The 26,380-nt window shown below is 39.4% G+C and overlaps 2 pseudogenes; both read left to right on the top strand.

Moving 5' to 3' along the window:
* The first annotated feature begins 1,725 nt into the window (after window positions 1-1,725).
* Window positions 1,726-3,583, top strand: LOC712468 (eukaryotic translation initiation factor 4B-like; annotated as a pseudogene).
* Window positions 3,584-25,031: 21,448 nt separating this feature from the next.
* Window positions 25,032-26,031, top strand: LOC100430951 (ataxin-7-like protein 3 pseudogene; annotated as a pseudogene).
* The last annotated feature ends 349 nt before the right edge of the window (window positions 26,032-26,380 follow it).

Raw genomic sequence — 26,380 nt, 5'->3', positions numbered from 1 at the left:
GTGATCGAGTTGTTGTCCTGTGAGAATGTTTGGACATTGTATTATATAATATGCAAATAAAATGAAAGGAGAATTTGTGGGCACATTATTGTTTAGTTGACCTAAACACTGCAAATCATCTGTTGATATTATGTAACTAATAGATACGCTACAGCCCATATAATTTGAGCTCTTGCAATATGTAGGATTAATATTTTCCTACGTTGATTATTTCTCAGGAAATACCCTGAAATATCAGTTCAGGATGTACCTATGAGTGAAGATTCACTGGCCATTGGTTTGGATTTGGTGGTACCAGATTTCCAAGAACTAATGATCCAGGAATTATTTGGAGAGGCAACTATAAATATTTATTTGGAGTAGGTGTTTTCTCCTTTTCATGTCAATGCTCCAATCTTGATTGAAGACAACCAGATACTCAATCTAATGTTATAATGAACAGGTACAAAATCTCTTTCTTCTTTAACCTAGGGGGTTCACATGTTTTTAAAAGGAATGCTTGCTTTGTAATTGTTTTCATAATCTGGAAATCACTTTGGATAGAGTGGAAGAAAAGCAGGAATATATCAACAGAAGCTTGTAGAGACTTTGAAGGGTACCTCTGTGCACTCTTTCACTTTCCTTTCTGAGAAACCAAGAAACATTATTTACGATGGTGATGGGGATTTGGAAACTCAAGTATAAAGCTAGTGAACCTCTGAGCTGAAAAGTAGCGTAATTCTATGATACATCCCTGAATGTACATTTGAATATTGATTCAATGTTTACTTTGAAACCTTAACCAATCAGACCTTTTTTAGGAGAAAACTAAATTATGATCAGTATCTAATACTGGGTCTTAGCTCTGGTGTATGATTTGTGTTTCTGAAGAAATCTGGATATTGATTTTCAGGCATATTCTTCTGAGGTTAGAAAATTACTTGTCGCCAGATACAGTGGCTCATGCCTGTTATCCCAGCAGTTTGGGAGGCCAAGGCAGGAGGATTGCTTGAGTTCAGGAGTTTGAGACCAGCCTGGGCATGACAAAATGCTGTCTCTACTAAAAACACAAAAATTAGCTGGACGTGGTGGTGTGCATGTGTAGTCCCAACTACCCAGGAGGCTGAGGTGGGAGGATTGCTTGAGCCTGGGGTGGTCAAGGGAAGGGTTCTTGTTAGTCCAAAGTGTAATATTATAATATTATGGTGAGGGGAACAAAACATAATTAAGGAAACGTTTCCCCTGTACTTGCACTCCCACATATTATCATTGTTTCTCATATACCACAAATGCACTCTTTGATAGTATATTTGGTATTTGTTCTTTTGCAATCTTCTAAAAATGAAAGCCAGGCATTGGTAGTGTAAAATACCCCCTCCTCCCATCTTATATCTGAAATTAACTCTGTAAGTAGGGTGAAACCTCCTGCGTGGCACAAAACTATAGGAAGAAAAATAAAAGTTGTCTTCATTTCCTGAAACTAGGAGGTTGTGGGTGCTTCAGCAGAAATACTACTAAATTGGAGCCACAAAGTCACTATTGTCAGCAAACCTCTACCCATGAAAATCTTGAGTAGCATGTGGAGGAAGGGAGTCTGCCTGAATTTCACCTTCATCAGCAGTGCTTACATTTGTCTGCTTACATGCTTTATCATTTTATTCCCTGCTACTGATCCTCATTTGCTGTCCAACCCCAGTGAGAAAAGCTTCCTGAGAAACACACCCAAAACTCTTTCCCTCTTCCAACATGGTGGCCTCAGCAAAAAAGAAGAAGAAGAAGGGGAAGACTATCTTCCTAACAGACTTTCTGGCTGAGGATGGGAGGACTGGTAGAGGAAGCACCTATGTTTCCAAACCAGTCCCCTGGGCTGATGAAACAGATGACCTGGAAGGAGATGTTTCAACAACTTGGCACAGTAGTGATGATGATGTGTATAGGTCACCTTCAATTGACCGTTCCATCCTTCCCACTGCTCCACGGGCTACTCGGGAACCCAATATTGACCAGAGCCGTCTTCCTAAATCACCACCCTACACTGCTTTTCTAGGGAACCTATCCTATGATATGACAGAAGAATCAATTAAGGAACTCTTTTGAGGATTAAATATCAGTGCAGTGCCTTTACCACGTGAACCCAGCAATCCAGAGAGGTTGAAAGGTTTTGATTATGCTGAAATTGAGGACCTGGATTCCCTGCTCAGTTCCATGAGTCTCAATGAAGAGTCTCTAGGTAACAGGAAAATTCAAGTGGACGTTGCTGATCAAGCACAGGGGAAAGACAGGGAGGATCGTTCTTTTGGCCATGATAGAAAGCGGGATTCTGACAAAACAGATACAGACTGGAGGACTCCTCCTGCCACAGACAGCTTTGATGACTACCTGCCTAGAAGAGGTGATAATAGCTTTGGAGACTAGTATCGAGATCGTTGTGATTCAGACCGGTATCACGATGGGTATCGGCATGGGTAACGGTATGGCCCACACTGGGATATGGATTGATACGGCAGCCGGGATGGCTATGTTGACCGAGGCAGCAGAGACTATGATAGAGGCTATGATTCTCGGATAGGCAGTGGCAGAAGAGCATTTGACAGTGGGTGCAGCAGAGATGATGACTACAGAGGAGGCAGGAATGGCTATGAAGACCTATACGACAGATAGGATGATCAGTCATGGAGCTCCAGAGATGATTACTCTCGGGATGATTATATGCGTGATGATAGAGGTCTCTCCCAAAGACCCAAACTGAATCTAAAGCCTCGGAGTACTCCTAAGGAAGATGATTCCTCTGCTAGTACCTCCCAGTGCAGTCAAGGTGCTTCTATCTTTGGAGGGGCAAAGCACGTTGACACAGCTACTAGAGAAAGAGAAGTAGAAGAACAGCTACAGAAGGAACACGAGAAGTTGCAGCGTTAGCTGGATGAGCCAAAACTAGAACGACAGCCTCGAGAGAGACACCCAAGCTGGCAAAGTGAAGAAACTCGGGAACGGGAACAGTCGAGGACAGGAAGTGAGTCATCGCAGACTGGGACCTCCGCCACATCCGGCAGAAATGCACGAAGGAGAGAGAGAAGTCACTAGAAAATGAAACACTCAATAAGGAGGAAGATTGTCAGTCTCTAACTTCTAAACCTCCCAAACCTGATAAGCCCCTAAAGGTAACGCCAGCCCCTTCACCAAAGGAGAATGGTTGGGTGAAGTGAAGTTCTAAACCTCCTGCTCCATCTCAGAGCTCAGACACAGAGCAGCAATCCCCTACAACTGGTGGGGTAAAGTAGCTCCAGCTCAACCATCTGAGTAAGGACCAGCAAGGAAAGATGAAAAGGAAGTAGACGGGATGAATGTCCCAAAAGGCCAAACTGGGAACTCTAGCCATGGTCCAGGAGAGGGAGGGAACAAAGACCACTGGAAGGAGTCAGATAGGAAAGATGGCAAAAAGGATAAAGACTCCAGATCTGCACCTGAGTCAAAAAAACCTGAGGAAAATCCAGCTTCCAAGTTCAGTTCTGCAAGGAAGTGTGCTGCTCTCTCCATTGACGGTGAAGATGAAAACGAGGGAGATGATTAAGCCGAAGAGACCTCGACATCCTGTGCTTTATCCTAATTTATCTCCACCCTGGAACATTCGAGAGCAAGTGAAACCTCTATCCAGACAAGACAAAATAAAACTCACCATCTCCTGGACCTTTATTACCTTATTTTTTTTTTTAAAAAAGGAAATTATTTTGCATACTGTTGCAGCCTTTAAAGTGCTGAAATAATTGGAGAATCGCCAATATAGCCAGGGAGAAAGAGACTAGAGATTTTTACTGGAAAAATTGTGGTGTGTTATGTCACCATGCAGTTGCCAGTGTAATGTGAGTGCCGAGGGGCCTCAATTTAGCAGAAATGGTAATGACAGTGATATAAGGTCTGGAATCTGGTTGGGCAGTAGGGGAGGGAGGTATAAGGAAAAGTGTGAGATTTCTATTGTTTAGTTTTTATCCTATTGTGGTGTATATGAATTCTCAAACATTATCTGAATAAATTTTCCACTCTCGGAAAGGTAGATTTAGCCTCAGGTTGTTTTAGTCTCCAGGTGGATGCCAGCAGCTCCTCCTATTTAATTCTGAGTTTGGGGGCCAACCTAGGGGGAATTCCTTCATTTCTTTTTTTTACCCCATGAGTTGGGAGTGAGTCTATAGGCCATAAAGAATAGGACTGCATTTGGTTTTTGGTTTGTTTTTTTTTTTTAATATATGAGTATGCTTTTTTTAAATTATTTTTTATTATTATACTTTAAGTTCTAGGGTACATGTGCATAACGTACAGGTTTGTTACATATGTATACTTGTGCCATGATGTTGTGCTGCACCCATCAACTCGTCAGCACCCATCAACTCGTCACTTACATCAGGTATAACTCCCAATGCAATCCCTCCCCCCTCCCCCCTCCCCATGATAGGCCCCGGTGTGTGATGTTTCCCTTCCCGAGCATTTGATCAAAATAAAGGGGAAAATCGTGGTTTGAAAAGAAGCTTTTGGGAGGTGATGAGTCATTTTGCACCAGGTAATAGGGGAAAATTTTGTGACCTCCAGCAAACACATGAATGGTTATTTCCTGGAGCCAGAAGCACTTGGGGGTCATAGTAATTCCCAATGTTTTGTGTGTCCTGGTTTTCCCTTTCTAAACACTCTCCTTTTTGAAAGTTCGAATATATCCACATTCTGTTGAAACCTTGAAACTTTAAAAATTCAGACTCTTGTCATCATCTTAAGTTCTTCATGCTACTCTTAACCTCTGAAAAAGCAGTCTCTAAGTCACAGAGATGATCTCTTGGGCATTGTCTCTCTCAGCCATGGAGAGCTGTAAAAGGAAGAATCTCTGCTTTTCTCAAGCAAATTGGTTTCTTGTCTTTTGGTTCTTACACCTGCCTGCTCCTGATGCTTTGACCCCCTTTATAGATCAGAGTGCTCTAGAATAATAGTGGTCTTGGGTGGTGAATAAAGGTGGATAAATAGGGACAGGGACAGTTAAATTGGGAGCCCTTCTTACAACCTTGATGAGTTTTTCCCCCCCAAGTTTCCTTCTCCACTGAAATGCCACACCAATGCTTGTTGGATTTATGAGGTGGTCAAACCAATTTGTTGTTTTTTCTTTTTCTTTTTTTTTAAAGCTTCCCTTGAGAGAATAAATGGTAATGGAGAGAACTATTTAACAAGGTCCTGGTTTCTCTTGCAACACAGTAGCTAAACGTGCCTGCTTTTATGTGAATTTTTGTAGGGATCAGTTTGGTAGAGAGTATTAGCAGAGAAATGACATCTTGATCTTGGTTTGCAAGCTCTTCTCCCATCAGTCCTAGATTAGGCCCTGTTCAGCCATGCAGGGGTGTTGGTTTATGCATGCTGCAGCAGTGGGCATAATGAATATAATTTACCCAGTGGACAAAGGTGTGTGCCAAGTGAATTTAAATAATTGGTGTGGATTGGCTAGCAGCTAAGAAGTGGGCTTTTAAAGATATACTGAAGATTGGAAGGTTTTTAAAAGAAAAAAAAACATGGATTTTAGATAATGAAAAGCTAGAATTTGGCATCTTCATATTTATTCTCCTTCGAAATAGTTGTATCCAAAGCTGTTTTTCGCTCTCCCCTACTTTGCCCCTGTTAAAATAGAAACAGGAATTAATTAATGGCCCGCTCCTGAATACATGCAAAATTTGTACAAAAATATCTTCTATGAAAATAATCTGTAATCTGTAGACTTATTACATGGGAGACACCTTGAGATATAAAATCCCATCCTTTGGGTTGTGGCTTTTTTGCTTTCTCCAAATAAATATGATCTTTGAAGTTCAAAAAAAGAGAGAAAGAGAAAGAAACACATCCAAAAGGGGGCCACGTGAGCTTCCTTAGCCTGATGTCAAACTTAAGTGTGGACCAGCCCCTCAAACCTACACCAAAATGAACTACTTTAAGCAGCAAAATAATCATCACTCTTCAGGGCACTGAGTTGACTCAGAAAGCAACTCTGTAGTTTGAGACGATTATTAGTTGGCCATCAAAGCTGAGTTCAAGTTCCACTAGATTGAGAAAGCTACAGGGAAGACCAAAGGCTCCTGACCTGTTAGAATGTACTGGCATTTTGAGCTCTTGAAATCAGGTTAAATAATAGTTGATAATAATACTACAAATGGTCCTCACAACACTTCCTTTTAATAATGAATGGCACTACAAAATGAAGTCAAGATCTATATCACTGGGTAAGGCAAAAATACAGAAATTTTTTACACTGTAACGATTGACATAAGTCCCACTCCCCAAGTCTTGTGGCTCTCATCTACTGATGAGATTCAGACTGAGTGCTGTTCATTAAGAGAAATACAGTCATTTCAAAGCCTAGGCTGCATATATATATATATATATATATATATATATATATATATATATATATATAAAATCTCATAGATAGAAGGACCCTAGAGGTCATTTGGACTAGCCAGTTACGTTGTTGAAATATCTCGCATTTCACTTCTGATTAGGGACAGTGAAGTGATTTATCATCTTTACCTGGCACCACGTAGGCAAAAAGGCATCTTGTGGGCTGAAAGTTTTCCCAGGTTGAAGAGTACTTCCTATTCAGGATTCCTAGGGAACAGAGTAATCTGGTTTTTGCCTTTATCCTTCTTTTCTGGACCTCTTCAGTTTGAAAACTCTGGTATTTTATTCGACTGTGGTCCACTCTGGCTAAATTATAACAAGTTAATTACATACTGAAATCTTCTGAATAGCAGTAAGCTTTATAGTCTGGAAGTGAAATATCTATAACTGGAAAATACTATAAGGCTTGTGTTTTCTTGGTCAAGGACCTGCAATAATCTATGAAATTTATTGTTTGTGGTATTTTCTCAAAGATTGTCTCCTGGCTGCTAGATTACCACTTTTTCAATTCACCTTCATCCTGCTGGCAACAGTGCTTGTTGATTCCCCACCCGTCTGCTTTTCATTTACAGGATGAGATGCACAGGCTCTGTATTGAAGCTAATCTGGCAGAGCTAGTCATTGCTATCTAGGAAGAAAGTGAATTATGACTCTTATCATGTCAGTGAGGTAAGCCTATTTTTGAGACTTTACTGTACTTGTGTATATTATTGCAAAAGAAAAATGGTGTATGACCACTGACCCTGAGGATATTATTCGTCCTGGAATTCAAGAATACTTGAATTCTTATCTCGGCTTTTCTACTGATTTCATGTACATGGTGTTTCTGTCTTGGCTTTCTGAACTAAAATGGAAGAAGTTATTATATCCCTCTTTCCCATAGTAATATCACAATTTATTTGTTATGTGGTGTTTTCCTTTGCTCCAATCACTTAAAAATTATCAATATGAAATTAGCCATTGTGTAGAATTGTAATGCTTTAGTAATAGTTCTTCATGTATCCAAACTTCCTCTTCTTGTTGTATTATCCCTCAATATTGTGTACAAAGCCTTTTCTCCTTAAGTAACCTAAGGCTTAGAATTTAAATTATAGTATTTAGAGGATTTTATTTATAATTCTTTCTCTTGTTTTTCTTTTTAGCCAGTCGGTTCTGAACTTCCAAGTTTGATGACAAAGGAAGCTGAAACTTTACTCAACATGAATGTCATGGCAGAAATAGATGTGTAAGATCCATTTTTCTACCCTTCTTTACTGCTTTTTTATATACCACCTAGTTGTAAGGCCCTGTATTGTACCTGTACAATGAAGATTGAGGTAATAGCAGGTTATTTGCTGAATAACTTTTCAGTTAAGTGAATGAAGTCAGATGACTTATGGTATGCCATCCATATCTTCTTATTGCTCTAGTCATGCTTTTTCTCCTCTGTCTTAATATTGACTAATTAAAGTCTAGTCTCAATTAGTAAAATTTTTTTAAAATATTTAATTGTTTTGCTATACATACAAGATACGTCAGAGACCTGTTTGGTGAAGTAGAAATTCTTTGTTCACACATTTGCAAATGACGACTGATGAAATAGTTAACATATTCTTCTCTTAAGTAAATTTCTGTTTATTTGGCAGTTGCTTTCTTTATAAACTATAAAAAGAGGAATCTTATTCTCTGACTATAAGATCACAAACTGGAATACATATCTGATTCATTGGGCTTTTACTTTAGTTACCATGTTGAATAACAGAACTTTCTTAAAACATGTGGTTAAGGAACTGTAGAGAGTACTTAAGGAAATATTTTAAGGGACTCGTCCATCAAAAAAATGTATGAATGGATTAATCATCAGCATTACCACATTATTCATCTGCTTGATTTTCTCTAATATTACTTTATATCCTAGGGGATATTTTTATACCATAATTTTTATCATCTTTTTATACCATAATTTTATGGCTATGGGTTGCATTTAATGAAAACATTTGATAAATGGAGAATCTGTACATTTTACACTGTGACATGGATAGGTGTCTAAACATTAAATGTACTACTGTCTAAATATTGGATAGGTAACCAAATTTTAGCCATATGAAGAAATCACGCATTCTGACTGGACTGAGTAAGATAGTAAATAGCCATAATTATGACTGGAAATTGTAAGAGGATCAAAAACAATAGGGCATCTGCTTTGTAAAATTATCTTTATTAAGCTCTTTCTCAACCTCCTGGGAATAGCAAGGAACCCTAATTCCTAGCAGATGATTGTCTTTAATGCTGTTCTTACAAATCTCTTTCTTAGCTTAGTGAGGTATTATTATTGGTGTTTCTATTTTAAGACAAAAAATAAAACCTTTCGACTTTCCCATAACTGTTTTCTCCAACTATGAAAGATCTCCAGATGGATTTTTTTTTGTCATTGACCATTAAGTAATGGGACTAGACCCTGATAGGCATTCACTCTTGTTAAATTGTTTAGCTAAGATGACTTGAAAGAAGTGTTCTTTTCTTTCTGCCAGACAGACTAGGCATGTTTGATGAGTCACATTATTCAGATTCAAACACTCGTGTTTAAATCCAATATTTACTGCATTTGCTTCAGTCTTGGCAGAAAATACTGGTCAATATTTGTTCAAGCTAAATGACAACTGGATCCATATTGTACAGTTGACTCTCACTGTACTATTGATTTTCTGCCTCTTGTCTAAAGATCAGTTAGCAAAGACAACTACAGCCTCTACAAAATTTTAAAAAGTATAAACATTATTTTCTCTATTTTGTTAATCTTCAAGATATAGGTTTTTTTAACTAAAGTGTTTAACTTAATCTCTAAGAATGATTGGCTGAAAAAGACATCAGTGTTTTCTCTTCCTATCTAGAGTCTGTGTTTAAAGAAAAATGAAGGAGAGAGAACTCCACTTGAAGCCAATGGAAAAAGAGGTACAAAAGCATACTTGTGGAGGAATAAGAAGACTTATATCTTAGTCCCAACTGCATGGTTTACTATCCAGATGACCCTGGGCAAGTCACTAAATTATCTGAACCCAAATCTACTCTTGTGTGAACCAATGATAATACTAACTGCTTTTCTTGCTTTGTGAGCTTTTGAGAATATTAAATAAAGTAGAATATGAAAAGGCCTGAAAATTACTACATAAACTTAAAAGATCATATATTATCATGTCTCTGATTTTAAGACAAAAATTAGAAAAATAATATCATCAAACAGATGTACTGTAAAATGATGTTGGGTTTTTCACATGACATGCAAAGAAGTTCTTTCTCAGAAAGTAGTTCTTTTGTTATTTACTAAGCCTAGTCCTCCACAGTCAGCTTTAGATTTTTATAAGAAGTGCATCCTGCAAAGATCTATATTCTAAGATGTTAACGCTATTCCTAAATCCAAAACAGCATTTTTACATAATTATATCACAGATCTTTATTATTCTCCTATAGAAGCATCAAAAGGGTTGAAATAGTAGATATATTAAAGAAGGCTGATAGTAGCGTCTAAGACCAGAGGACAGTGTGCATTATTCATAGTTAAAATGTCCTTCCAGTTGGCTGTATGAATGTCTTCTTTTGAGAAATGTCTGTTCATATCCTTTGCCCACTTTTTGATGGGGTTGTTTGTTTTTTTCTTGTAAATTTGTTTGAGTTCTTTGTAGGTTCTGGATATTAGCCCTTTGTCAGATGAGTAGATTGCAAAAATTTTCTCCCATTCTGTAGGTTGCCTGTTCACTCTGATGGTAGTTTCTTTTGCTGTGCAGAAGCTCTTTAGTTTAATTAGATCCCATTTGTCAATTTTGGCTTTTGTTGCCATTGCTTTTGGTGTTTTAGACATGAAGTTTTTGCCCATGCCTATGTCCTGAGTGGTACTACCTAGGTTTTCCTCTAGGATTTTTATGGTATTAGGTCTAACATTTAAGTCTCTAATCCATCTTGAATTAATTTTCGTATAAGGAGTAAGGAAAGGATCCAGTTTCAGCTTTCTACTGATGGCTAGCCAATTTTCCCAGCACCATTTATTAAATAGGGAATCCTTTCCCCATTTCTTGTTTCTCTCAGGTTTGTCAAAGATCAGATGGCTGTAGATGTGTGGTATTATTTCTGAGGACTCTGTTCTGTTCCATTGGTCTCTATCTCTGTTTTGGTACCAGTACCATGCTGTTTTGGTTACTGTAGCCTTGTAGTATAGTTTGAAGTCAGGTAGCGTGATGCCTTTGTTCTTTTGTTCTTTTGACTTAGGATTGTCTTGGAGATGCGGGCTCTTTTTTGGTTCCATATGAACTTTAAAGCAGTTTTTTCCAATTCTGTGAAGAAACTCATTGGTAGCTTGATGGGGATGGCATTGAATCTATAAATAACCTTGGGCAGTATGGCCATTTTCACAATATTGATTCTTCCTATCCATGAGCATGGTATGTTCTTCCATTTGTTTGTGTCCTCTTTGATTTCACTGAGCAGTGGTTTGTAGTTCTCCTTGAAGAGGTCCTTTACATCCCTTGTAAGTTGGATTCCTAGGTATTTTATTCTCTTTGAAGCAATTGTGAATGGAAGTTCATTCATGATTTGGCTCTCTGTTTGTCTGTTACTGGTGTATAAGAATGCTTGTGATTTTTGCACATTAATTTTGTATCCTGGGACTTTGCTGACATTCATACAGCCAACAGACACATGAAAAAATGCTCATCATCACTGGCCATCAGAGAAATGCAAATCAAAACCACAATGAGATACCATCTCACACCAGTTAGAATGGCGATCATTAAAAAGTCAGGAAACAACAGGTGTTGGAGAGGATGTGGAGAAACAGGAACACTTTTACACTGTTGGTGGGATTGTAAACTAGTTCAACCATTATGGAAAACAGTATGTTGATTCCTCAAGGATCTAGAACTAGATGTACCATATGACCCAGCCATCCCATTACTGGGTATATACCCAAAGGATTATAAATCATGCTGCTATAAAGACACATGCACACGTATGTTTATTGCGGCACTATTCACAATAGCAAAGACTTGGAATGAACCCAAATGTCCATCAGTGACAGACTGGATTAAGACAATGTGGCACATATACACCATGGAATACTATGCAGCCACAAAAAAGGATGAGTTTGTGTCCTTTGTAGGGACATGGATGCAGCTGGAAACCATCATTCTCAGCAAACTATCACAAGAACAGAAAACCAAACACCGCATGTTCTCACTCATAGGTGGGAACTGAACAATGAGATCACTTGGACTCGGGAAGGGGAACATCACACACCGGGGCCTATCATGGGGAGGGGGGAGGGGGGAGGGATTGCATTGGGAGTTACACATGATGTAAATGACGAGTTGATGGGTGCTGATGAGTTGATGGCTGCAGCACACCAACATGGCACAAGTATACATATGTAACAAACCTGCGCATTATGCACATGTACCCTAGAACTCAAAGTATAATAATAAAAAAAATAAATAAAAAATAAAAAAATTAAAAAAAATAAAATGTCCTTCCAGATAGGGAGAGATTTTTTAAGGGATACAAAGTAGCTAGATATGAGGAATAAGTTCTAGTGTTCTATACCACTCTAGGATGATTATAGTTAACAATAACACATTGTTTAGTTTCAAATAGCTAGAAGGAGGATCTTGGACATTCCTAACACAAATAAATGATAAATGTTTGAGATGATAGATATGATAATTACCCTGATCTGATCATAATACATTATATGTATCAAAACATCACTATGTACCCCATGATTATGTACAATTACTATTTTTCAAAAAATTTATTAGCCTCTGACATACTTGGGAAAAAAGAAAGTAAAATAAGGCTTTAAAAAATACACTCCTCCATAATGCTGTGATGTATTTAACAGTGTAAGACTTGTGAATTATACTTTGTCATATTCCCTGTCCTTCCACGTCATGTATAACACAACACTGCCTCCACAGACAAGCAGATGGTACAAAACATGAAAACTCCCCTGCTTTCCCTGTTAGATGAGGTGCTAATAAGAAACTCTGGAGAAAAACTTTGAGACTGTAATGACCTTCTTTTGGATGATCTGAAGAACCCATCGGATGTCTCATCAGATTTAGGTGACCATGATTATACAGGCCTAAATGTTTCTTGTTCAAACATTTAGGCCTGTATAATCATGGTCACCTAACATTTTCAACATTAGGTGTTGCAAATCCTATGGAAAACTTCGAACCTCAATTAGCCACAGAAACCAACTATTCCCTTTGCTCTTTCTCAACCCTCTTGCCAACTTTATTGAGGAGTCTACTAAAATTGACCCATCTGTTTGAATTTATTTTTAGATCCTCCTCCCAATCCAGCTTCCTTCTGGAAAATACACAGGACTTGACTATCTTTGACTGTCTAGTGTATTTCCCTCCATCTCTTAACCTCTGTACCTTAAAAATTATAGTTAAAATTGTTACCTCCTGGTACCAGAACAAGGTTTCATGGCTGGGATGAAATTCAGACCATATAAAAAATATTAGAAATACATCAAAGTTGGAGGGGATTAAAAAAACTTTTTAAATGAACATTTTTCCAATACCTTATGTGAGTCTAGAATAAAAAATTCTGTTAAATACCATATGTTATAGCAGTTTTCTAAATAATTAGCAAATCCATGTAGCTTGATTTTGCTTCTAGCAAATGAGTTATCTCATTCCAAAGTTTCTTGGGACAATTAGATCTGTTTTTGGAAAGCAAGATTTAGCCAGGCGTAGTGACTCTCACTTGCAATCCAAGCTACTTAAGAGGCTGAGGTAGGAGGATCGCTTGAGTCCAGGAGCTCAAGACCAACCTCGGCAAAATAAGAAGATGCCTACCTCAGAAAAACAAAAAAACAAAAAACAAAAAACAAAGGAAGGAAGGAAGGAAGGAAGGAAGGAAGGATCTTTTTTTGTTAATACAGTCATGTGTCACTTAACAGGGATATGTTCTGAGAAATGCATTGTTATGCTATTTTGTCATTGTTTGAACATCACAGAATACACTTATTTAGTAGAAGGAACACTTTAAAATGTGCAAGATTTTACATTTTGAAAATGAAGGTATAGATCATCATGGCAAACGAGAGGAATGACTAGATTGCAGCTCAGACTCGGATGGACAGAGCAGTGTAAGAAGGCTTGCATTGTGAATTTTAGCTCCAGATTGACTGAAAGAACAGACCAGCAATCACAAGAGGAGCCACAAATCTGCTGAAGGAAGCAGACTGTTCCTGCAGGACCTAGGAGACACCCCAAATATTGTGAGTTCCCCAAAGGCAGAAGTGGGAAAGGGGGAACCTCCTCTCCCAAACACATACCCCCACTGGAGAAACTGAATGTCTGTTTGCAGAAGAAGTTTCTGACCTTACCTGGAGCTGAGTCAATTTAGAGATCCAAGCAAAATACAGGGGTAGAGGAAGCAGCACAAAGGCTCTGGGAGCTTACTGGGTCCCCAAGCAGGCCATTCCTGCCTGGGACCACAGGGATCCATTGGGAGGGTGGCCAGAGGAGCGGGGCCAGATGGTGAGGAAAACACCACAAGGAGAGGGAAATCTCAAGCTGAAATTCATAACAATTTGAATGGGGCGAGAAACCTCCTGGCCAGAACTCAGGGAAGGGTGTGAATTCAGTGTACAGACTCCATAGGTAGGGGAAGAACCAAACTGTTTTTTTTTTGCAGCTGGGAGGTACGTATCCTGGGGCAAGTTCTCAAGCCTTGCTCACCCACTGTCTGAAACAGACTCAGGACTGCTAGATGGGGCACGGTGGGAGTGAGACCAGCCATTTTGTTTGCATGGGAGCTGGGTGAGGTCTGTGACTGCGAGCTTTCCTCCACTTCCATGACAACTTGCATGACTCAGCAGAAGCAGCCATAATCCTCCTAGGTACACAACTCCATTAACCTGGGAACCTCATCCCCATACCCCACACGGCCACAGCAAGACCAGCCCAAGGAGAGTCTAAGCTCAGATGTGCCTAACCATGCCCCCACCTAATCGTCCTTCCCTACTCACCCATGGCTGAGAGACCCATAGATGGTTTACATCATAGGACTCTATGCAGACAAACCCCAGTACCAGCCTGGAGCCAGGTAGACTTGCTAGGTTGAAAGATCCAGAAGACATACAACAATCACTGCAGTTTGGCTCACAGAAAGCCACATCCATAGGAAAAGGGGGAGAGTACTACATCAAAAACACACTCTGTGGAACAAAAGAATCTGAACAACAGCTTTCAGCCCTAGACCTTCCCTCTGACAAAACCTAACCAAATGAGAAAGAACCAGAAAACCAACTCTGGTAATATGACAAAACAAGGCTCTTCAACAGCCCCCAAAAAATCAGACTAGTTCACCAGCAATCGAACCAAACCAAGAAGAAATCCCTGATTTACCAGAAAAATAATTCAGGAGGTTAGTTATTAGGCTAATGAGAGAGGCAGCAGAGAAATGCAAAGCCCAATGCAAGGAAATCCAAAAAATGGCATAAGAATTAAAGGGAGAAATTTTCAAGGAAATAGCTTAAAGAAAAAACAAAAAAATTCAGGAAACATTGAACACACTAACAGAAATGCAAAATGGCCTGGAAAGTCTCAGCAGTAGAATTGAACAACTAGAAGAAAGGATTTCAGAGTTAGAAGACAAGGTCTTCAAATTAACACAATTCAACAAAGACAAAGAAAAAAGAATAAGAAAATATGAACAAAGCCTCCAAAAAGTCTGGGATTATGCTAAACAATCAAAACTAAGAACACTCAGTGTTCCTGAGGAAGAAAAGAATTCTAAAAGCTTGGAAAACAAATTCAGAAGAATATTTGAGGAAAGATTCCCTGGCCTTGCTAGACACCTAAACATCCGAAAACAAGAAGCACAAAGAACACCTGGGAAATTCATTGCAAAAATATCATCACCTAGGCACATTATCATTAGGTTAGCTAAAGTTAAGACAAAGAAGGAAAGAATCTTAAGAGCTGTGAGACAGAAGCACCATGTAACCTGTAAAGGAAAACCTATCAGATTAACAGCAGATTTCTATAAGCTAGAAGGGATTGGGGCCCTATCTTCAGCCTCCTCAAACAAAACAATTATCAGCCAAGAATTCTGTACACAGTGAAACTAAGCATCCTATATGAAGGAAAGATACAGCCTTTTTCAAACAAACAAATGCTGAGAGAATTTGCCACTACCAAGCCATCACTACAAGAACTGCTAAAAGGAGCTCTAAATCTTCAAACCAATCTTGGAAACACATCAAAACAGAACTTCTTTGAAGCATAAATCAGATAAGACCTATTAAACAAAAATACAAGTTAAAAAGCAAAAACAGGCCAGGCGCGGTGGCTCAAGCCTGTAATCCCAGCACTTTGGGAGGCTGAGACGGGTGGATCACGAGGTCAGGAGATCGAGACCATCCTGGCTAACGCGCTGAAACCCCATCTCTACTAAAAAATACAAAAAAACTAGTCGAGCTGGGCGCGGTGGCTCAAGCCTGTAATTCCAGCACTTTGGGAGGCCGAGACGGGCGGATCACGAGGTCAGGAGATGGAGACCATCCTGGCTAACACAGTGAAACCCCGTCTCTACTAAAAATACAAAAACTTAGCCGGGCGAGGTGGCAGGCGCCTGTAGTCCCAGCTACTCGGGAGGCTGAGGCAGGAGAATGGCGTAAACCCAGGAGGCGGAGCTTGCAGTGAGCTGAGATCTGGCCACTGCACTCCAGCCTGGGTGACAGAGCGAGACTCCGTCTCAAAAAAAAAAAAAAAAAAAAAAAAAAAAAAAAAAACTAGTCGGGCGAGGTGGCAGGCACCTGTAGTCCTGGCTACTTGGGAGGCTGAGGCAGGAGAATGGCATAAACCTGGGAGATGGAGCGCTTACAGTGAGCTGAGATCCGGCCACTGCACTCCAGCCTGGGCGACAGAACGAGACTCCATCTCAAAAAAAAAAAAAAAAAAAGCAAAAACAATGAACAAAAAACCAAAGTACACAGGCAACAAATAGCATGATGAATGCAATGGTACCTTGCATCTCAATAGTAAAATTGAATGTAAATGGCCTAAATGCTCCACTTAAAAAAATACAGAACTGCAGAATGGATAAGAACTCACCAACCAACTATCTGCTGGCTTCTAGAGACTCACCTAACACTTAAGGACTCACATAAACTTAAAGTAAAAGGGTGGAAAAAGGCATTTCATGAAAATGGACACCAAAAGTGAGCAGGGGTAGCTATTCTTATATCAGAAAAAACAAACTTTTAAGCAGCAGCAGTTAAGAGAGACAAAGAGGGACATTATATAATGGTAAAAGGCCTTGACCAAAAGAAAAAATACCATAATCCTAAACATATATGCACCTAACACTGGAGCTCCAAAATTTATGAAACAATTACTAATAGACCTAAGAAATGAGATAGACAGCAACCCAATAATAGTGGGGGACTTTAATACTGCACTGACAGCACTAAACAGGTCATCAAGACAGAAAGTCAACAAATATTGGGGGAACCCACTCCCGATAATTCAACGTAGGTTATTTTCTATTTTTCCTAAGTATCGGCTGTCTAAGAAATAAAGGGAAAGAGTACAAAAGAGAGAAATTTTAAAGCTGGGTATCAGGGAGAGACATCACGTGTCGGCAGGTTCCATGATGCTCCCTGAGCTGTAAAACCAGCAAGTTTTTATCAGCAATTTTCAAGGGGGAGGGAGTGTATGAATAGGATGTGGGTCACAGAGATCACATGCTTCAAGGGCAACAAGAGATCACAAGGGAGAAGGTCAGGGTGGGATCACAAGGTCAGGGCAAAACCAGAATCACTAATGAACTTCCATGTCCCACTGTGCACGCATTGTCATTGATAAACACCTTAACACGGTTCAAGAGCAGAGAATTGGTCTGACTAGAATTCATCAGGCTGGAATTTCCTAATCCTAGCAAGCCTGTGGGCGCTGCAGGAGGCCAGGGTGTGTTTCATCCCTTATCTGCAACTGCATAAGGTAGACACCCCCAGAGCGGCCATTTTAGAGGCCCCCCCCCCCAGGAATGCATTCTTTCCCAGGGCTGTTAATTATTAATATTCCTTACTGGGGAAAGAATTCAGTGATATTTGGCTTACGCATAAGAAATACGGCTCTGTTCTTACTGGCTCCCAGGCAGTCAGACTGAATGGTTATCTCCCTTATTCCCTGAACATCACTGTTACCCTATTCTTTTTTAAGGTGCCCAGATTTCATATTGTTCAAACACACATGCTTTACGAACAATTTGTGCAGTTAACGCAATCATCACAGGGTTCTGAGGCGACATACATTCTCAGCTTATGAAGATGATGGGATTAAGAGATTAAACTAAAGACAGGCATAGGGAATTATAAGATTATTGATTGGAGAAGTGATAAATGTCCATGAAATCTTCACAATTTATGTTCAGAAATTACAGTAAAGACAGGTGTAAGAGACTGTAAAAGTATTAATTTGGGGAACTAATAAATGTCCATAAAATCTTCATAATTTATTTTCTTCTGCCATGGCTTCAGCTGGTCCCTCCATTCGGGGTCCCTGACCTCCCACAACAAACAAAGAAACAATGGATTTAAACTATACCTTGGAACAAATAGAATTAACTGATATATACAGAACATTTCATTCAACAACCACAGACTACATATTCTATTCAACAGTGCATGGAACTTTCTCCAAGATAGGTCATATGATAGGCCATAAAATGAGGCTTAATAGATTTAAGAAAATTGAAATTATATCAAGCAGTCTCTCAGATCACAGTGGAATAAAACTGGAAATCAACTCCAAAAGGAACCTTCAAAACTATGGAAGTTAAATAACCTGATCCTGAATGAGCATTGGGTCAAAAACGAAATGAAGGTGAAAAATTAAAAATTTTTTGAAACTGAATGACAATAATGACACAACCTATCGAAATTTCTGAGATACAGCAAAGTCGGTGCTAAGAGGAAAGTTTATAGCCCTAAATGCCTGTATAAAAAAGACAAAAAGAGTACAAACTGACATTCTAAGGTCACACCTCAAGGAAATAGAGAAACAAGAACAAACCAAACCCAAACCCAGCAGAAGAAAGGAAACAACCAAGATCAGAGCAGAACTAAATGAAATTTAAACAAAAAAATACAAAAGATAAATGAAACAACAAAACCTGGTTCTTTGAAAAAATAAATAAAATTGATAGACCATTAGCAAAATTAACCAAGAAAAGTAGAGAGAAAATCCAAATAACCTCATTAAGAAATGAAACAGGAGGTATTACAGCTGACAGTACAAAAGATCATTCAAGGCTACTATGAACACCTTTATGCACATAAACTAGAAAATCCAGAACAGGTGGATAAATTCCTGTAAAAATACAACCCCACTAGCTTAAATCAGGAAGAATTAGATATCCTGAGCAGACCAATAACAAGCAAAGAGACTAAAATAGTAATTTTAAAATTACCAACAAAAAGAAATCCAGGACCAGATAGATTCACAGGAGAATTCTACCAGACATTCAAATAATTGGTACCAATTCTTTTGACACTATTTCACAAGCTAGAGAAAGAAGAAGCTCTCCCTAATTCATTTTATGAAGCCAGCATCACCCTAATACCAAAACTAGGAAGGAACATAACCAAAAAAGAAAACTACCGACCAATATCCTTGATGAACATAGATGCTAAAATCCTTAACAAAATACCAGCTAACCGAATCCAACAACACATCCAAAAGATAATCCCCCATGATCAATGTATACTGCTTGGGTGATGGGTGCACCAAAATCTCACAAATCACCACTAAAGAACTTACACATGTAACCAAATACTACCTGTACCCCAATACCTTAAGCAAAAAAATTTTTAAAGATAAGAATTAAAATTAAATAACACAAAATGAATATAAAACTTCAAGCTATTTTTAAAGAGATCAGTTTGTACTGCTTCCCCACTCTTTCACTTCCACCTGCTAAACTCCCCTTACATGTTTACTCATTTTATTCCCTTTTATTTCGCAAAGTTCTACATGTGCTTCCATAGCCTCTCCAATAAACTTAACTTCAAAGGAAAGGAAGGATTTTGTCATTGCTTTCAGTCAATATATCTTATAAAAAACACATTCACTTAAATATAATGTTTACACAAGGTTTAAAATTCTCAAGAAAGTCCAGGCTTCAATTTACCCAGGACTGAGCTTTTGATATGCAGGAATGAACCTAGCATACTTCAAAAAGTAAAAGAACTATGTTGTCACTACAGTGTTGCTCCAACATGTTACATAATATTAACAAAGAATTTATTATGCATTTCATAGGGTCCTCTTCTTTTTGGTAGACTGGACCCTATCAAAAGAAGGAATACAGCTTCTAGAACACATGTTCATGTAGGTATCGAGACTGTGTAAAAGAGACATATATATGAACTTGTGTTTTAATTATTTTTTGCACTTCAGAAAAAATCTCCTAGACTGAGTGCCCTCTGGTTTTATGGTAAAAACATCATAGAGTCATATATATCACAAAGTAGCATGAGCAAAAGTGATTGGGATTTATAGGTAGTTCTATGATAACCAGAGAAGTAGACATCAAACTTAGTCTTTAAAGGCTGTGGAGAGTTTTAAAGACATAACAGAGAAAGAACTAAAGGTGAGAATAGCATAGCTGGAGCAGGAGCTACCAATAAGATCAAAGAGGTGGGTGAATTAGGCCAACTAAGGTGGTATCTTTAAGTCCATAGTTCAGGAGGACTCAATATAGCAAATGAGTTACATCATTCCAGGGTTTCCTGGGACAATTAGATCTGTATCAGTAGAAAGCAGCCAAGAAGATCTGAGGAGTAAAATGATGTCAAATTGCCATGCTATGGAAATAATCAAACTGTAGTTTGGATAGCTTCAAGAATCAAACATTTCTAAATCTCCAAATGTTCTGTATTTTCCTAGGGCCCACAGCCCATACTAAAAAGGTAATGAAATAATCAGCATACTTTGCTGCTAGCCTCAAACCAAATGACTGAGGAGTCTTAATGTTTACCAAATGAATATTAAACCTTGGCTTTTCCTCGTTTGGGAAATTTTTTTTTTTCCTAATCCTATCACTACATTGTTTTAGACAGCCTACAGAAGAAAAAGCAATCACTGTGCTGAATGGTAAGACCACCACAAAATAATCTGGGTAAATTGTCCTGGTGTCAGTTCACTAAATAAGTTTCAATAACGTAGGCCTTGCTTCTCTTCTCCCCTGAAGAGCCATGGTCTCTTCTACTAAGCCAAGCAAGTACCAATGTCTTTCGTGGACGTTCTTATTTGGGCATATGTCTGAGAAACGGTAAAATGTTACATTGGACAAAAACTCAGTAATGCAGTGGGTTGTAACTTCCCCCAAATTAGAAACACTATGTACATTCTGAAATGTATAAGTAAAATATATTATTATTATTATTATATTATTATACTTTAAGTTCTAGGGTACATGTGCATAATATGCAGGTTTGTTACATATGTATACTTGTGCCATGTTGGTGTGCTGCACCCATCAATTCGTCAGCACCCATCAACTCGTCATTTACATCAGGTATAACTCCCAGTGCAATCCCTCCCCCCTCCCCCCTCCCCATGATAGGCCCCGGTGTGTGACGTTCCCCTTCCCGAGTCCAAGTGATCTCATTGTTCAGTTCCCACCTATGAGTGAGAACATGCGGTGTTTGGTTTTCTGTTCTTGTGATAGTTTGCTGAGAATGATGGTTTTCAGCTGCATCCATGTCCCTACAAAGGACACAAACTCATCTTTTTTTATGGCTGCATAGTATTCCATGGTATATATGTGCCACATTTTCTTAATCCAGTCTGTCATTGATGGACATTGGGGTTGATTCCAAGTCTTTGCTATTGTGAATAGTGCCACAATAAACATACGTGTGCATGTGTCTTTATAGCAGCATGATTTATAATCCTTTGGGTATATACCCAGTAATGGGATGGCTGGGTTATATGGTACTTCTAGTTCTAGATCCTTGAGGAATCGCCATACTGTTTTCCATAATGGTTGAACTAGTTTACAATCCCACCAACAGTGTAAAAGTGTTCCTATTTCTCCACATCCTCTCCAGCACCTGTTGTTTCCTGACTTTTTAATGATTGCCATTCTAACTGGTGTGAGATGGTATCTCATTGTGGTTTTGATTTGCATTTCTCTGATGGCCAGTGATGATGAGCATTTTTTCATGTGTCTGTTGGCTGTATGAATGTCTTCTTTTGAGAAATGTCTATTCATATCCTTTGCCCACTTTTGTTGGGGTTGTTTGTTTTTTTCTTGAAAATTTGTTTGAGTTCTTTGTAGGTTCTGGATATTAGCCCTTTGATGAGTAGATTGCAAAAATTTTCTCCCATTCTGTAGGTTGCCTGTTCAGTCTGATGGTAGTTTCTTTTGCTGTGCAGAAGCTCTTTAGTTTAATTAGATCTCATTTGTCAATTTTGGCTTTTGTTGCCATTGCTTTTGGTGTTTTAGACATAAAGTCCTTGCCCATGCCTATGTCCTGAATGGTATTACCTAGGTTTTCTTCTAGGATTTTTATGGTATTAGGTCTAACATTGAAGTCTCTAATCCATCTTGAATTAATTTTCGTATAAGGAGTAAGGAAAGGATCCAGTTTCAGCTTTCTACTTATGGCTAGCCAATTTTCCCAGCACCATTTATTAAATAGGGTGCTTTATATATATATAAATATATATATAAATAATATATTTAAGTAAAATATATTATTAACCAACTTTCTCAATGAAGACTAGGAAGCTACTAACAGCTGCCCCTAGATTTCAAAATGATGAAAGAATTAATCTCATAAAATGGAAAGCTTTCAAACAAATGCTTTAGCTCATTTTACTTTGCCTGTGCTCATGGCGCTGCCCTTCAGAACGTAGTACTGGTAGATGTGATTTTAGAACAATGGAGGAAGATCTCGGTTCCCTTTCCAAGACACAAGATCTTTAGGCAAAAATTAGTCTTTCCTGACTGCTTGACTGTTGAGCTATTGTCAAAAACAGAGTACAATGAAGAAAGTAGTAAAACTCATGAACTCAAAATATAACAAACCACCATTTGCTTTTCTATTGCTCTGAGTTCTTTCATTTAACAAATATTTATTTAGTGCTTACTCTGCACCAAGAACTGGAAATATAGTGGTGAACAAAACAGGGTCCCATACCTCATGAATTTTAGTCTCTAAAAGGAGACAATACAAATATATAATTATTTAAAGTGCAAAGAGAAAAGGTGAAAAAAGAGATTTACTTGTTCATTGTCAGTTCCTCTTAACCAGACTGTAAGTTCAAAGAGCAAGTAATTTGTCTTGTCCCCTTTTCTACTTTTGTATCATCAGTGCCTAGAACATAGTAGTCATTCCCTCAATACAAGTTTATTGAATGAAAAAAAAGTTTATTGAATGAATATATATATATAAAAACTATATATGAATGAATATATATTATATGAATGAATATATATATATATATATATATATATATATATAGAGAGAGAGAGAGAGAGAGAGAGAGAGAGAGAGAAAGACCGAGTCTTGCTCTGTCACCCAGGCTAGAGTGCAGTGGCACGATCTCAGCTTGCTGCAACCTCTGCCTCCTGGGTTCCAGCGAGTCTCCTGCCTCAGCCTCCTGGGTAGCTGAGATGACAGGCACATGCCACCACACCCAGCTAATTTTTGTATTTTTAGTAGAGACAGGGTTTCACCATGTTTGCCAGGCTGGTCTCAAACTCCTGATCTCACTCAGGTGATCTGCCCACTTCGGCCTCCCAAAGTGCTGGGATTACACCATGCCCGGCCAACTACAAAATCTTGAGACAAAGAAATGCCTCTCCATCAATGAAATTTCTAAGACAAATGCTCAGTTTGGATTATTCCACTTAGAACCAAGAAATATGCCTGAGGCAAGTGCTTGAAATAAAGCAAGAGTCCATTGTACTTCTTCTAGAGAGCCTGAACCTATCCTTTTGGAGAGCCTGAACCTATTTTATTTTGGAAGCCATGTACAGGATAGACAAAACAGTCTGCCTTTGTTTTTATAATTGAAATTCTATTAACCATTTGATATTCTTTTTTCCAGTCTTCCAATACTAATTTCTTTCTTTAAATATATATACATATTTGTTCCACACTGCTGTACTGACCTGAAAAAGTGAGAACTCAAACAGAATATTGCCAGATGTTTCCTATTCTAATTTATCTTAGCCTAATAAATATATTTATTGCTTATTTTATGAGATGTATAGATCCCAACAAAGTTGCCTATAACATTAAATTTATTAAAATAAGACTTTAGGTAACTTGGTTCCCATAAAAAAATAAATAAGAGAAGGAATTCATAGGGTAGGAAACTTACCAAAGAATCAAGTAATATGATATTAACTCTTTGAATACTGGATAGTATTATGTCCAAGTAATAGGGCGTGCTGACATGGGAGGGCATTTTGTATCTGTTATCTAATTTCAGACTCTCTCCTTACCCTTTATCCCATTTAGGCACTGTTTCAAATACTAAGAATTCTTCCTATGCCTGGCGAGGCCCTGACTCTACATTTTGATCACACACTCATCAAGGACAGTATTTGAGTTTGATTTCACAGAATAATATTTATTATGTATGCCCATACCAAAAAGTGGAAAGGAAGAAGAAATAGTAATTTCTGCAAATGTTGCTAGTTATATCTCTTGTCACAGTAACTCAAATGGCATCTAGATTTACACAGTGATTACTCTAATGTGGTGGTTCTTAACCTTGGCTGCATGTTGAAATTAGACTGGGGGCTTGATATGGTTTGGCTCTATGTCCCCACCCAAATCTCACCTCGAATTGTAATAATCCCGGAGTGTTGTGGGAGAGACCCAGTGGGAGGTAATTGAATCATGGGGACAGGTGTTTTCTGTACTGTCCTCCTGATAGTGAGTAAGTCTCATGAGGTCTGATGGTTTTATAAAAAGGAATTCCCCTGCATATGCCTTCTTGCCTGCTGCTGTGTAAGACGTGCCTTTGCTTCTCCTTTGCCTTCCACCATGATTGTGAGGCCTCCTCAGCCATATGGAACTATGAGTTATTTAAACCTCTTTCCTTTATAAAGTATCCAGTCTCAGGTATGTCTTTATTAGCAGCATGAGAACAGACTAATACAGAGCTCTAATAAATACTGATATCTGGGACCTACTCCTAAAGACTTCGATTTAATTTGTCTGAGGTAATATCTGGATATTTGAACTTTTAAAGTTTTCCAGGTGACTCTAAAGTGTAGCCAAGATGGCGCAGAGGACTGTGCCGGGGCAGGGTAGGTGAGGAGGAGGAGGCGGCGATTCGAAAAGAAGGGAGGGGAAGAGGCCATGGCCGCCCGGTGAGGCGGTGAGGCAGGAAGGAGGCCCAACCACTGGCCAGGTCTTGGGCCCCAAGGAGAGGTGAGAATGGACCAACGGACATGGGGTTCTGGAGAAGCCGCCCCCAGAGAATACGTCCCTGAGAGACTGCCTGACCACCCCTCTCTTTCTCCCCACTCCCCCATTCCTCCTTCTCCACCCCCCACCCCCCGCCCACCTGCTGTGCTATGAACAGTCAGAGCTTCCTCTCCACAAGAGTTTACAAATGAAAATGGAGGAAATGCCTTTGTCTGGCCTGAATAACAGCAAGCTAGAGGCCATAGCTAGGGAAACATAAGCGGACCTGGTCTAGAATTCTTGTTCGGGATTCTGCTTTGAGGTACATCAGGCTGCCAAGTGTGGCTACTTCTTCCTGGATGACATGGACCCTGATAGCGTGAACGATTTTGGTTTTCAACCAGTGGGAGAGCAAGGAGTGTGTCTGCACTGGTTGCAACTGTAGCATTCCTGCCTCCCGTTTTGCTCCCCATCTGGATAAGTGCCTGGGAATGGGTGGGAATAGCAGCCGAATCGCCAACCACCGGATTGCCAATAGCAACAATATGGGCAAGTCTGAGAGTGACCAAGAGGATAATGATGACATCAACGACAACGACTGGTCCTACGGCTCAGAGAATAAAGCTGAGAAGAGAAAATCAGGCAAGAACCCCGATTCCACTCGAAGATCTGAGTCTTTAAAATGCAAAAATGGGGAACTTAGTGATTTGATTTTTTTTTAAGTATAACAACTCAACTGGGATCAGCTATGAAACCTGGGGCCAGAGGAGTTTCATATCCTGCTAAGCATGCAATGTAGGGTGATTTCTGAAGATATCAAGAAGATGTGCACAAAGTCCCTGCACTGCCCACAGCACACAGATGAGCAGAGGTGAACCTTGCAGATGTATTTCTTCAGGGCCTCAGCTGTCCATCCAGAGGTGGAGAGTTCCCAGGATAATGACAGTTTTGATATGACTGACAGCCAGGCCCTGATCAGCCAGCTTAAGTGCGACTGCTTCTCTGATCTCTCACCCTCTGATTCAGGCTCCCCCAAGACGAGGGAAAATCAGGGATGAGGTCTAGGTACCAACAGCTCTGAGACACAGAAAACGTAGAAAAAGGAGTCCCATCTGAGCCTGATAGGGACTTCCTCCAACCTGGGCTCCAACAAGAAGCCAAAGTTACCGATACCTCTGATGGCCAACATCTATGATGACATCAACTGACTTCAGTGCAAGAGATAGCCTTTGGCTGAGCAGAACCCTCTCTCCTGATCCCTACCCAGGTGCCATAGCCTGGCAAATGAATGGCTGCTGAGGGTTGGGGCTTGGGAATCTCGGTGTGCCAGGCAGGCAGAGGATCTGATTATGTGCCCCTGGGGGATGTCAAGGTCCTCTACAATGGAGCACAACTCCTCGGCGTGCATGACTCAGACCTGGACATATTATGCCTTGGACATAAGTTTGGTGGGAGGCTGTTTTTCTATTTATTCTGTGAGTTACTGAATGTCCAGCTAGGCCAGGGGCCTGACTGGGCACTGTGTCAGGGCACTGCCTGTCCCCCACCGTAGGAATT

This window comes from Macaca mulatta, chromosome X, assembly GCF_049350105.2.
Source record: "Macaca mulatta isolate MMU2019108-1 chromosome X, T2T-MMU8v2.0, whole genome shotgun sequence".
Taxonomy (NCBI): domain Eukaryota; kingdom Metazoa; phylum Chordata; class Mammalia; order Primates; family Cercopithecidae; genus Macaca; species Macaca mulatta.
The sequence above is the reverse complement of the archived record's forward strand: the minus strand, read 5'-3'. Positions and strand labels throughout refer to the sequence as shown.